This window comes from Muntiacus reevesi, chromosome 19, assembly GCF_963930625.1.
Source record: "Muntiacus reevesi chromosome 19, mMunRee1.1, whole genome shotgun sequence".
Taxonomy (NCBI): domain Eukaryota; kingdom Metazoa; phylum Chordata; class Mammalia; order Artiodactyla; family Cervidae; genus Muntiacus; species Muntiacus reevesi.
This window is the reverse complement of record NC_089267.1, coordinates 31,162,313-31,176,760: the sequence shown is the minus strand read 5'-3', so window position 1 is coordinate 31,176,760 and position 14,448 is coordinate 31,162,313. Positions and strand designations below refer to the sequence as shown.

At 39.8% G+C, this 14,448-nt stretch overlaps 1 pseudogene; it reads right to left on the bottom strand.

Annotated features, from left to right (window-relative positions):
• Positions 1-13,770: 13,770 nt before the first annotated feature.
• LOC136150698 (calmodulin-binding transcription activator 1 pseudogene) lies at positions 13,771-14,028 on the bottom strand (annotated as a pseudogene).
• Positions 14,029-14,448: the final 420 nt, after the last annotated feature.

The window sequence follows — 14,448 nt, the reverse complement described above, 5'->3', positions numbered from 1 at the left end:
GCAGGCAACCCACTCCAGCATTCTTGCTTGAAGAGTCTCATAGACAGGGAAGCCTGGCAGGCTACAGTTCATGGGGTCACAAAGGGCTGGACATGACTGAAGGGACATAGCATAGCATAGTATATTACTGAAAGTCAGAATCAGAGGGGAGTTTTAAGAAGCTAATAGGAAAGCATAGCTCATGCCGGGAACTGCAGGTGCCAGCCCGGTGATGGGGGTTCCCCAGGAGCTCACTGAGGTCTGTTCCCGAGGCCAGGTTGGCTTTAAACATCAACATGTTCTGGGAGCTAATGCTAGCTCACTGTTGGAGGGTGCCCTCCTCCAGCCTTTTCTTATCTACTTTCCTTTCTCTTCCAAATGCCCACAGCCAGCTAGAAGGGGTGAGAAGTCCGCCAAGCCTCTCTGCCCCCCAGCACGATGCCTGTGACAGCCGCTAGCTGGCAGGTGCTAGATGCCAGAAGATGCCTGTTTAGAGCATTAAAAGCTAATATTACATTGTACCTCATCTATTATTTACTTAACGGTGACTGTTCTTTTGCTTTGAAGTTACTGAAAGCCTTTTCTTCTCTAGGAGAAAGGCTGTGAGAACTGCCTGGGATTTCATTCAAGGAGGAGGTGGGGCATGGGTTATGTGTAGAAGGGAGCTGATAACAGATTTGCAGTGGCAGGACTGAGAAAGCAAAAGTTGCTGGATGAATCCACAAGACCAAGGTGGTGGGTAAGAGTAGAGACTGGAGCCAGATTACATGTGTTTGCACCCTACACTCCGCTGCTTGACCTTAGGCAAGTAAGATCCCCTGCAGGAGGGCATGGCAACCCACTCCATTATCCTTGCCTTGAGAATCCCCATGGACAGAGGGGCCTGGCGGGCTACAGTCCACGGAGCCACAAAGAGTCGGACACAACTGAGCGACAAAGCACAGTACATGACAATTTACTTAAGTTCTCTCTGCCTCTTGGGCTTCTCTGATGGCTCAGCTGGTAAAGAATCTGCCTGCAACGTGGGAGGCCTGGGTTTGGTCCTTCGGTTGGGAGGATCCTCTGGAGAAGGGAAAAGCTACCTTCTCCAGTATTCTGGCCTGGAGAATTTTTCATGGACTATTGCATGGGGTCGCAAAGAGTTGGACACAACTGAGCAATTTTCACTTTCACTGTTTCCTTACCTATAACATGGCAATAATAGTAGAATCTACCTCATAAAGTTCTTATGAGAATTAAATTGATTAACACATAACGGACACATACAACAGGGCCAGACACCATGAGAAATGCTTTATAAATATTGGCTCTTATGGGTCCAGCAGTCAGGTTACCTGTTACATAAGCAAGCAGAAGGGTCTTAAGGATGACCATTCTAGTAAGCCAATAGGTAAGTGAAGTGAATTTCCTCCCTGGTTGAATTAGGAAAGATTGGTCTGTGCTCTGCCGTCCAGAAGGGGCACGTTCATTATCATTCTATAGATAGTTCAGCAGATTTCCTTCTCTCTAGGAAAACGTAGGATGTACTTATGCACAGCTAGTAGTGTAAACACTGGCATAGCTCCCTAACAAGTCTTGAAAGTGCTGTTTTATTTAAAAATAAATAGCACTTCATCTTAAAACAGCATTTAAAATTTTCTGCTCCTCCTCGCACCAGGGCTGAATTTTGCTTTCATCTGCACACCAGCAGGAGGCGCTGTCCCTGAGGAAATCTAGTGGAACTGGCACGTGCCATTTAGCATTCAGGATACTGCATTTGAAAGTGAATGTTTAGCATCATTTGAATAAGATTTCTGGTCTGTCCTGTTGATTCTTATAGTCTGTGAACTCCAGTGTCAGTTAATAGGAAATCTTTTTCAGTTCCTTGCCCATGACTACAATATGTATGTTTACAAAGGAGGAGGGAATACAAACCTCTTTTCATCTCTTGGAAAATGAGATGTCTGAGGTTTGGAATCTGTCTAGCTGTTTCCAAGTATTCAGAACAGAATTTAAAACAGGAACTATGACGAGAATTTGACATTTAATTTCTATATCAATGAGTCATGTCACTTGTTCTTAACTATGATCTACACACTTAGCATTTAAAATCAACATCCATTTGCACCACATGCTGTTGAGTTAACTAATAGCCACATATAAACAAAAAGGTCAAGAATTTTTTTTTCGTCCTCTGTTCCAGTTTGCTTGTCTTGGTTTTGTATTTACTTCTCTTGTCATATAAACAATCTGAAACTAGGGTGATGACTGAGATATCACTATGATATATGATTAAATTACTATGAGTACAGAACAGATATTACCTTGCAACATGGGACACACAGATACTCACATAAATTAACTGGGCATGTGTAGTTTGGTCTTCCTATGTATATTCATCTCTGTGACAAATTTGAGTTTAAAAAATTCAACTGAAGTTAATGACTTGTTCAAGTTGTTTCTCATACGGGTGTTTGAAACAGAGACCTAGATTGAATGCCTTTAGTTAGTTCTGTATCCCCAAGATTGCTGTTACTTCACTGGAAATCTCCGAAGGAGGTTTTGCCTGGATGGGTTTATGTCTCTTTTAAAATCTCTTATACACATTGAATAGTAAAACCCATATACAAAGCTCTTACCCATCATACATAGTCTTGAAGAGATCCCAAGTAATCTACACAACCGTTGGTCTCATCCAATTTAACATAGCATAACTATAGCTGAATTGAGTAGCAGACCTACCTGGCATAAAATATAATATGTTTAGCCTGTTTTGGGTAATATGTCTCTATAGATTTTCTGGGCATGTTTCAACCAGAAATGTAGCTAGTTGGTGAATTAATTGCTAAGGGTTCTAATGCACCACTTAAGGGAGAGTTAAATCAATAGGAATGTTGCTAGTCCCAAGAGTTGAACCCTCTGAGGGACAGTGACCAGAGAAAATTTGCCCTGTAAGCCTGGGTAGGATTTAAGACAGTTCAGTTAAACTTCTGTATTAGACTGTACATCTACAAGACGCCAGACATTGCAGAAGAAATCCAAGGCCTCAGGAAGCAGGAACACATTACTTTTCCATTAAAAGTGTTAATCACTCAGTTGTGTCCAACTCTTTGAGACCCCACAGACTGTAGTCCAGCAGGTTCCTCTGTCCGTGGGGTTTCCCCAGCAAGAATACTGGAGTGGGTAGCCATTCCCTTCTCCAAAAGATCTTCCTAACCCAGGGATCAAACCTGGATCTCCCCACATTGCAGGCAGATTCTTTACCGTCTGAGCCACCAGGAAAGGGTAAACTCTTCATAAAGACAAGGGAGACCAAACCTAGAGCTTCATAATGAGCATTAAGGGCAAGAGGGTAGACGCAGGTTTAGAGAATAAAGAAGATTCTCTTTACTTTGGAGAATAACTGAAAACTCACTTGTGTTATTTCTCTGTTTCATTTTCTCTTTCTTCCATTCTTCTCGTTCATTTCTTGTCACCTGTGTGTAGGTACAGTCCAATGAACATTTATGGTAATAGACCGCATGTAAATACTATTGTTGCTGTAAGATTTGGTGTCTGATATTGTTTTATTAATAAGTAGAGTTCCAGGTCATTACTGAGGATTCACTTGCACTTTTAGATGATTCCCAAGCATTGTAGTTTAATTACTAACAGAGTAATGGCATATGTGTTGAGATAATTATAAAAGTGAGAAAGATTTATTCCTTAGCACTTCAATGTGATTTACTTTCATCTTAGTTATAGCAAATCCTAAAGAGTTTTCTTCACTTGAGATTAATTGTTGGCAACTCATTAACAACTCACTACAGATATTAAAAAGGGTCAGTAATTAAAATATGTCCACCTCGTTCCACTTGTGAATTAAGTGAAAAATATTCATCCAATTTTGGTGAATTTTTCATTATTACCTAGTATCTTCAGATTGGCCCTGAATGCAGTGAAGGTAACATTTATCCAGTTAATAAAATGGTAAAAAGAAGACTACATTTATGTACTGCAAGGAGATCAAACCAATCAATCCTAAAGAAAATCAGTCCTGAATATTCATTGGAAGGACTTCTGCTGAAGCTGAAGCTCCAATACCTTGGCCACCTAATGTGAAGAACTGACACATTTGAGAAGACCCTGATGCTGGGAAAGACTGAAGGCAGGAGGAGAAAAAATGACAGAGGATGAGATGGTTGGATGGCATCACTGACTCAGTGGACATGAGTTTGAGCAAGCTTTGGGAGTTGGTGATGGACAGGGAAGGCTGGCCTGCTGCAGTCCACAGGGTTGCAAAGAGTCGGACATGACAGAGTGACTGAACTGAACTGACATTTATGTACATGAGAGATGCTATCCTGGGTCAGATTACATGTGTGGTCAGGCAGGTGCCTGACAGTTGAGCCTAGAGCAGTGCCGGGAGTGGCTTCACGTGGGAGGCAGGATGAGGGGATTGAAAGCACAGTGACCTTGATTTAGGCAAACCCTTTGAGGAAAACTTCCAAGCCATTAGGATTTTATGTATTAGGTTCTGAGTTATAGGTTATTTTGTTTGACCCAGGCCTAACTTTCTTCATATGAAGGGCTTCTATTTCGGATTTTGATGTCATTTCCAAATCAGGCTGTCCAACTCTCATGAGACATAGTTGAAGCATTGAGAAGAAGTCATTTATTACCAACTTCCACATATGTCCTATTCCTAGACTACACTGACTATGAATTAATGTTCTATTTATAGTATATGTGCTGTTCTGTGCTTAGTCACTCTGTCGTGTCTGACTCTTTGTGACCCCATGGACTGTAGCCCACCAGGCTCCTCTGTCCATGGGATTCTCCAGGCAAGAATACTGGAGTGGGCTGCCATGCCCTCCTCTAGGGGATCTTCCCAACCCAGGGATTGAACCCGGGTCTTCCGCATTGTAGGCAGATTCTTTACTATCTGAGCCACCAGGGAAGTCCAAGAATACTGGAGTGGGTAACCTATCTCTTCTCCAGGGGATCTTTCTGACCCAGGAATCGAACTGGGGTCTTCTGCATTGCAGATGGATTCTTTACCAGCTGAGCTAACAGAAAAGCCCTCTATTGATATACATTATATCCAAGAACTTATTTATTAAATGAAAACATTCATTGAAATATATAGAAATGTGTAATTTCGTATTTTTAACATAATGGTAGCCTTGTAAACAAATGAAAGTAGCTTGGCCTCTATTTTATATATATATATGGTACATAATTTATTAATACAATCTACATAAAAGTGGTTAATTAGCATTTTGCATTTAAAAAATGCTAATTAGGAGTCCATATCCCAGAGGTAACTAGTTACCTGTTGTTATCTAAATCTGCACCAGTGGGTTTTTTTATTTAGCCAAAAGCATGTTACAAATAATCACTCACTGAAGAAATGAGTAGTGTTTAAAGTGTATGGTTGGCTAGAACGACTGTACAGCCAATCTTTATCCTTTTATGAAGAAACAAATCAAGCGCCCAGAAAACATCTTGCAAACACAGCAGCATAAGCTGAGTGAGGCCTTAGCTCTAGAGCTCCCTTAGGTCATTTGTGCCTCCTGCGATGGAGAACTAAGAGGCTTATTGATCCTGTTTCCAAAAGACTGTTGGATCTGCTCTGTAGTTTCCTACAGGATGCTTTTCGGAGTCGAGCTGTGTTGGCATGGGCTGTAATAACAAAACCCCGCAGACCGGTGACCCAAACAGATCTTTATATCTCACAGCCCTGGAAGCGAGGCAGTCTGAGGTCAGGGTGCCGGCGTGAGCTGGGTTCTGGTGAGAACCATCCTCTTAACCTGGTGACTGCCTTCCTGCTGCCTCCTCATAGGATGGAGAAAGAGAAGGAGAATTCTGGTGTCTCTTTCTCTTTTTAGGAGGGCACTAATCCCATCATGGGAATTACCTGTGGATCGTGTAAATCTAACTACTCCTAAACCCCACCTCCAAATATCATCACACCGGGGCTGAGGGCTTCAACTATGAATTCGCAGTGTGGGGGGACAGAGTGTGGGGGTACTTTAGAGAAAAGTTTAAGCCTAAAAGAACAGGTGGTATGACTGTTTTTGTACCTGCGTGCAGACAAATGTTTTTTTGTGTGACACAGTTTAGTCTGACTTGTTTTCATTTACCATACAGCCTGGCAGCCAAGTGGTGGGGAGGAAATGTATAGTTCTCAGATCTCTAATTGTCGCTGTCAAACTTGGGAGGCCCTGCTCTGAATGTAACAATCCTCTTCTGTATCTTCATTAATATTTCAGACTGAAGAAGCAGTCCTTCTCAACTGCATTATAATTTTTTCCATCAACAAAATCAAACAATGTAAATACGTGAAGTTAAACTAATGAACTATATGTAAAGAGCCTCCAACATAGTGTTGAGATTTTTCTTCATGCAAAGAAATCATCATTTTTTAAAAAAATTATTGAAGCATAGCTGATTTGAATCCCCTGGCAGCTCATACAGTCAAGAATCAGTCCGCAATGCAGGAGACCTGGGTTTGATCCCTGGGTTGGGATGGTCCACTAGAGAAGGGAATGGAATCTCGCTCCAGTATTTTTGCCTGGAGAATTCCATCTACAGAGAAGTGTGGCGGGCTACAGTCCATGGGGTCGCAAATTGTCAGACACGACTGAGCGACTACACTTTATTTTCATTGATTTACAATGTTGGGTTAATTTCTGGTGTACAGCAAAGAGATTCAAATATGTTTTCTTTTTCATATTCCTTTCAACTGTGGTTACAGGACAGTGGCTATGTTCTCTGTGCTGTGCAGTAGGATCTTGTTGTTTATCCATGCTATATATAATAGCTTGCATCCACTAGTCCCAGACCCCGAATCCCTTCCCGGTGCAATCATTCCTTATTACTGTGAATTCTTGAACTGCAGGAGGATGGTTCAAGATAACCACAACAGAGAGTTGTCAGGCACTGAAACTGTTCTCAGTGATGTTCAGAAGGAATGGGGACAATCAATGGATTATTTCATTATCAGTGACTCAAGCTGTACAGGTCTACTTAATTTCTCATATTCCTAGTCTGGAAGTCAGACAGACATTCTTTAATGTAAGCATGGTTGTGCCCATAGAAAATAAGTTATTTGAAATTCATTTTTATCTTTTTTATCTTATTCATTTGGATGTTCCATAAGTCTCATTTTCAGGCTTGTGATTTTAAAGGGGTGATCATTTTGAATCTCTTAGCAGTGGTGACAGTGTGTTGTTTTAGAACTATTTCAGATGCTTTGTTGATAAGGGGTGAGGTACTTGGGATGTGGAGTTCAAAGTAGAAATCAAAATGTGAAGGAAAGAACAAATGGATAGAAGTTTCAAGGCTCAGATTGGTGCCTTAGGATCTTGCTTACGCTAGATGAAAAGCCTTATCTCTCTATTAAAATCTCTGTATATGTGGAACTGAGTTTAGTAACATGTGCAGTTAAGAACTTTGTACATTTTTAAATAAGGTCCTACTGTATACAGCACAGGGAACTAAATTGAATATCCTATGATGAACCAGTATAGAAAAGAGTATGAAAAAGTGTATATATGTATCACCCAATCAATTTGCTATACAGCAGGAATTAATACAATGTTGTAAATTAAATACACTTCAATAAAAAAATTTTAAAAAAGAACTTTGCACATTTTCATTGGATCAGTGTTTGTAAAGAATATCTTCAAGTGCCCTGAGGCATTTGATTAGCCAGGAAGGATTTTGCTAACAAAAAACAGGTTCCATTTTCCCCACTGGATGTTTACTCATTTGTCCAGAGACCCTATTCATCAGTATGGAAATGAAATCCACTGACTTTAGAACCCAAAATCTCCTCTGGAGTCTTTCATGTAGGTGAATTTTCAGGGCAATTCATCAGACCTCAGCCATGAGTAAGATCTTATGGATTCTGAGTTTCACTCTTTGCCAAGGATTCTATGATTAAACTTTCAAGCTTCTTCACCAACTTAGCACAGGGGCTTCCCTGGTGGTCCAGTGGTTAAGACTTCACCTTCCAATGCCGCGGATGTGAGTTCCATCACTGGTCGGGGAGCTAAGATCTCACATACCTTGTGGCCAAAAAATCTAAAACAGAAGTAATATTTCAACAAATTCAGTAAAGACTTTAAAAATGGTCCCCATTTTAAAAATCTTTTTAAAAAAAGCTTGACACAGATTATTTTTTATCTCTACTTTATTTCCTAATATTTCCTAATTAGATATAGAATATTAGTATTTATTACTGTTATTTATGTATTATCTTTGATCTATTATCTTCAAAAGACAATTGAAAGTAGAAATTTTCCTTTTCCCGAGGTAAAGACCAAAAGGATATCAAAAGGATGCATTTTTAAAACTGAGTGCTCCTCTTGTTCAAGGCATTATGCTAACTGCTCTAAGCAACTAAAGACACATTGTTTCTTGCTTTTTAATCTCCTGATTGCATCCTTTGCTCTCTGATTATGTAATATTCTCTCAGAGTTTGAAGCTGGTTACCTTTCTTTGAAATTTAAAACATGCATTTTCATTCTTTGCAAGGTCGTCCTTGAATTCCTCCTTTTGGTTGTGCCTTAACATCTAGTTTCTTCTTGCTTCTTCTCCTCTCTTTGGCCATCTTTTCATTTTAAAAGAACACTTTCTTCTCTGTGATGCTCCTCCACCCCCACCCCATGCCCACACACACCCCTCCCCAATCCCAGGTCTGATTACTTTGTCACTTGGTCTATACTTATTCCAGGACTTTGAGAAGTTGTATTAAGTTATCGCTGGTCTTCTTGGGGGCTTCAAAGACTTGTACTATAAGACAGTTATTTGTCTTTTACTAGCTTTGCTTTTCAATCTCTTATGATGAATTAAAAATTCTCTGTTATCATTATCTGATCTATTATTACTTCTTCAATGTCATGTAGCTTTTTCAGATCAGTTCTATTTTCCAGTCCAAGGTTAATTTTGTCATGTACAGAACCACCCACGGAAAGTCTGTAGTTCCTTCTTTATCTAGCAAGTTATTTCTGCAATGCTTCTGTTTTCTTTTTTTGTGTGCAGTCCATTCTTAGTCCCACTTTTTAATATATCTGTATCTTTCCTCTAGAATTCAAACTCTACAAATTCCACTGGCTCTTCCTTTCTTCAAGGCTTCAAGATGCCGTCTTAATCAGCTTGGGTTGCTATAACAGAATGCCATAGACAAAGTGGCTTAAGCAACAGACATTTATTTCCCACACTACTAGAGGCTGGAAAATCTAAGATCGAGATGCTGGCAGACTTGGTCTCTGGTGAGGACCGCTTCCTGGATTGTAGATGGCTGCCTTTGTGCTTGAAGAGATCTCTAGTCTTTCCCATTCTATTGTTTACCTCTATTTCTTTGCACTGATCACGGAGGAAGGCTTTCTTATCTCTCCTTGCTGTTCTTTGGAACTCTGCATTCAAATGGGTATATCTTTTCTTTTTTCCTTTGCTTTTTGCTTCTCTTCTTTTCACAGCTATTTGTAAGGCCTCCTCAAACACCCATTTTGCTTTTTTGCATTTGTTTTTCTTGGGGATAGTCTTGATCACTGCTTCCTGTATAATGTCACAAACCTCTGTCCATAGTTCATCAGGCACTCAGTCTATCAGGTCTAGTCTCTTAAATCTATTTCTCACTTCCACGGTATAATCATAAGGGATTTGATTTAGGTCATACCTGAATGGTCTAGTGGTTTTCCCCACTTTCTTCAATTTGAGTCTGAATTTGGCAATAAGCAGTTCGTGATCCAAGCCACAGTCAGCTCCGGGTCTTTTTTGGCTGACTGTGTAGAGCTTCTCCATCTTTGGCTGCAAAGAATATAATCAATCTGATTTTGGTGTTGGCCACCTGGTGATGTCCATGTGTAGAGTCTTCTCTTGTGTTGTTGGAAGAGGGTGTTTGCTATGACTAGTGTTGGCAAAACTCTATTAGCCTTTGCCCTGCTTCATTCTGTACTCCAAGGCCTAATTTGCCTGTTACTCCAGGTGTTTCTTGACTTCTTACTTTTGCATTCCAGTCCTCTATAATGAAAAGAACATCTTTTTTGGGTGTTAGTTCTAAAAGGTCTTGTAGGTCTTCACAGAACTGTTCAACATCAGCTTCTTTAGTGTTACTGATCGAGGCATAGACTTGGATTACTGTGATTTTGAATGGTTTGCCTTAGAAATGAACAGAGATCATTCTGTCATTTTTGAGATTGCATCCAAGTACTGCATTTCGGACTCTTTTGTTGACCATGATGGCTACTCCATTTCTTGTAAGGGATTCCTGCCCACAGTAGTAGATATAATGGTTATCTGAGTTAAATTCACCTATTCCAGGCCATCTTAGTTCACTGATTCCTAAAATGCTGATGTTCACTCTTGCCATCTCCTGTTTGACCACGTCCAATTTGCCTTGATTCACGGCATCAAACCTTGCTTCTATCACCAGTCACATCCTCAACTGGTGTTGTTTTTGCTTTGGCTCCGTCCCTTCATTCTTTCTGGAGTTATTTCTCCACTGATCTCCAGTAGCATATTGGGCACCTACCGATCTGGGCAGTTCATCTTTCAGTGTCCTATCTTTTTGTCTTTTCATAGTGTTCATGGGGTTCTCAAGATAAAAATACTGAAGTGGTTTTCCATTCCCTTCTCCAGTGGACCACATTCTGTCAGACCTCTCCACTGTGACCCGACCATCTTGGGTGGCCCTACATGGCACGGCTTAGTTTCACTGAGTTAGACAAGGCTGTGGCCCACGTGTTCAGATTGGCTAGTTTTCTGTGATTGTGGTTTCAGTCTGTCTGCCCCCTGATGCCCTCTCTCATCGCCTACCATCTTACTGGGGTTGCTCTTATATTGGACATGGGGTATCTCTTCACGGCTGCTCCAGCAAAGCACAGCTGCTGCTCCTTACCTTGGACGTGGGGTGTCTCAAGGCCACCACTCCTGACTTTGGATGTGGGGTATCTCTGCTCTAGTGCCATGCAGCCACCACTCACTGCTCCACTTATATGTAGAATCTAAAAAATAACACAAATGTATAAGCAAAACAGAAAGACTCAGATACAGCAAACAAACTTGTGGTTATCAAGTGGGAGTTAGAAGGGTGGAGGGGCATATTAGGGGTATGGGATCAAAAGATACAAACATATATGTATAAAATAGATGAGTGACAAGGATATATTATATAGCACAGGGATTTATAGCTGTTATCTTGTAATAACTTATAATGGAATATAATCTGCAAAACTGTTGAATCATTATGGTGTACATATACAAATAATAAAATATTCTAAACCTACTGTACTTCAATTTTAAAAATTAAATAAATAAAATAGAAATAAGATATCTTGGATCAGTAGATCTTTGGAAGTAAATAGATCATTGCAGTATACGTGTGCTTATTCTATTAGAATCGCTCCATAACTTAGATGGAATCAAAATTGTTCTGTCTATTTAACGAAATGAATTATTTATTCTCTTATGGACAGTGTTATAAAGACTCAGAGTTTTAGCAGTACTATTGGAAACACAAACCAGAGTAAGGGGGAGGTTCAGAGACTGCTGGTAAATTTGCATATTGTTGTGTTTATTTCCTAAGGGAACACTAATAACTTGGTGGGGAAGCAGAAAGAAGAAACACTTATTCTCCTCCATGTATAGTCAAATGCAGCATCTTTAGTTTATTTTTCAAAGACTTTATGTGTTCATATTTGAAGATATGAAGTTCTGAAGACTGATCTTTCAATTGTTTAAAAATATTAGAAATGATAGCAGAAAACAATGTTTTCTGGTGTGATTTTTTACAAACTCTTAGAAAAATACTTAATAAAAGAGAAATATATTCTCTTTGGTGACATTTCAAACAGCGTATGTTTTAGTTTGAAATAATATATTTCAGCTTCATAAGGAATAACAACATAAATAACCAAAATATATATTAGGAAATAAATCCTTGAGTATTTCTTCTGAAACAAATTATTTTCTGAGCAAATTCTATTTTCTGAAATAGAGACTGACTCCTTCAAAGAATAACTCTATCCCTTTTTCCTGTCACTAGGACTAGGCAGTTCTGTAAGGTGATGGTGGTGTTCTATTATAATACTGACATTTAGAGATTGAAAACAACATTTTTAATGAGGTTTGCAAACTTAATTTCTGTGATTTTGTCTATGTAATGCTCTGCTAATAAATCAATCAGCAATGTCAATAAAATCAGCAAAAATAGGTATCATTGAGTTTACATTCATTCACTCAACAAATTTTTACTGAATCCCTACTATGTGCTAGATACTATTCTAATCACAATAAACCAGAAAAACCTTTTTGACTTCAAGAAGCTCAGATTCCAGTAGGGGAGACAGACAAAAATAAATAAATATGTAACTAGATACATATCTAAGTACCTGAAAAGAGTGACTAGCATATAATAGGCTTTCAGTAGCTTTTACAAAATCAGTTTTTATTGAAGTAAATTTTCTATAAAGTGTGGTAGGCAAGATGACATACCCCTAAAAATGTCCATGCTCTAATCCCTGGAATCTATGAATGCTACTTGACAAGGGGAATCAAGGTTATGGATGGGATTAAGAATGCTAATAAGCCGACTTTAGGGTAAGGAAATTATCTTGTATCATCTGGAGGTACCCAAAGTCATCACAATGGTTCAGATGTGGAAGAGGGAGGCAGTGTCAGAGCTATGCAGTGTAAGGAAGTCTTGAATGGCTATTGCTGGCTTTGGAGACAAAAGGCAAGCATAAACCAAGGAATGTGGGCAGCCTTTAGCAACTGGAGAAGACAAGAAATGGATTCTCCCTGAGAGGTCCAGAAGGAAGAAACCCTGCCAACACATTGATTTTAACCCAGTGATACCTAGTTTGGACTTCTGATGCCCAGAATGATAAAATAGTAAGTCTGTTTGTCTTAAGCCAGTAAGCTGGTAACAATTGCTTGCAGCAGAGTAGGAAACTAATACAAACAGTGACGTTTACAGATCTTAGTGTATAAATCAATAAGTCTTAATAAATATCTTTACTTATGCAAGCAACCAAGCTACAGATAATCCCATCACCATCATCATATTTCCTTCACTGAGGTCTTCTAGTCAAATCATTCTCCCCCAAACAGAGGGAATTGCTGTTCTAATTTTTATCACATTAAATTACTTTAACTTGTTCTTGAACTTCACATAAACCAAATCATAGAGTGTGTATTCTTTTGTTTCTGATTTCTTTCAACATACTGATTTTGAAGTTTATCAGAGTTGAGTCTATCTGTTCAACCCCCCATCCCTTTTTCAAAAAGTCTTTTTGGCCAGGCTGTGGCCTGTGGGATCCTAATTTCCCCGACCAGGGATTGAACCCACAGCTCCTGCAGAGGAAACAAGTGGGGCCTCAACCACTGACCTGCCAGGGAGGTCCCAGTAGTTCAACCCTTTTTACTGCATAGTAATATTGCATTTAAGCACACAGTCAGGTTAGATCAGGGCCATGCCTGGTATCAGAACTTCTGTCATAATCCACTGGTCAAAGCTGTAGCAGCACCTACCCAGATTGAAAGGGATGGAGAAATAAATCTGTCTCTTTTTAAAATTTTTTTCCATTTTTAAAACTGAAATAGATTTTAATACACACAATGAAGAGAGCATTTTGCAAATTTTTTATTCAAAGGGGTATCTCTATTTGAGGAAATCAGCATGTTACACTTTGAGAGATGAAATGCAACAGCCTGTGCACCAAAATAAAAAAATGAAATTGAATCAAAAAATGAAATGGTTATGCCAGGTGATGCAGGGCAGGAGATCAAAGGTGAAGGGTCATAACAATATTCAAAAGAAATTCAAAAGGACGGCTGCATCATGGTCTCATTAATGTTCCAAAAGTGCCTCTCTTTGGGTAAACTTGAGCATTTTGGCAGACATTCAAGCAGCTTTATCAGTAAAAAGATTTTTACATGACTACTATTGCTATTTCCATGATTAACTTCTAAAGGTAGCACGGTGTTGAGAACACAGTAGGTGCTAATGCTGTAGAATATACTCAGGTAAGTGCTCTTCGAGCTTGTTTTTGGCAGTCGTTTCCCCTCCTCATGCTACATCCTTCTGCTCCTTGTCGTAGGACCTTGAGTATGCGCTTCTTGTCACACCCACCGTCCACAACTCTGCCTCTTGAGGTGAGTGGCAAAGGCCCTATTGTGGACCAAGCTGTCTCCTCAAATTCATGTGTTAAAATCCTAACCCCCAACCCCTCAGAATGTGAAGGTATTTGCAGATAGGGTCTTTAAAGAGGTGATTAAGGTAAAATGTGATCTTGTGCGCGTGCCCTATTGCAGTATAACCAGTACCCCTTAGGAGAGGGCTTCCCTGGTGGCTCAGATGATAAAGAATCTGCCCGCAATGTGGGAGACCTGGGTCTGATCCCTGGGTCGGAAAGATTCTTTGGAGAAGGGAATGGCTACCTACTCTAGTATTCTTGCCTGGAGAATTCCATGGAGCCTGGGGGGCTATAGTCCATGGAG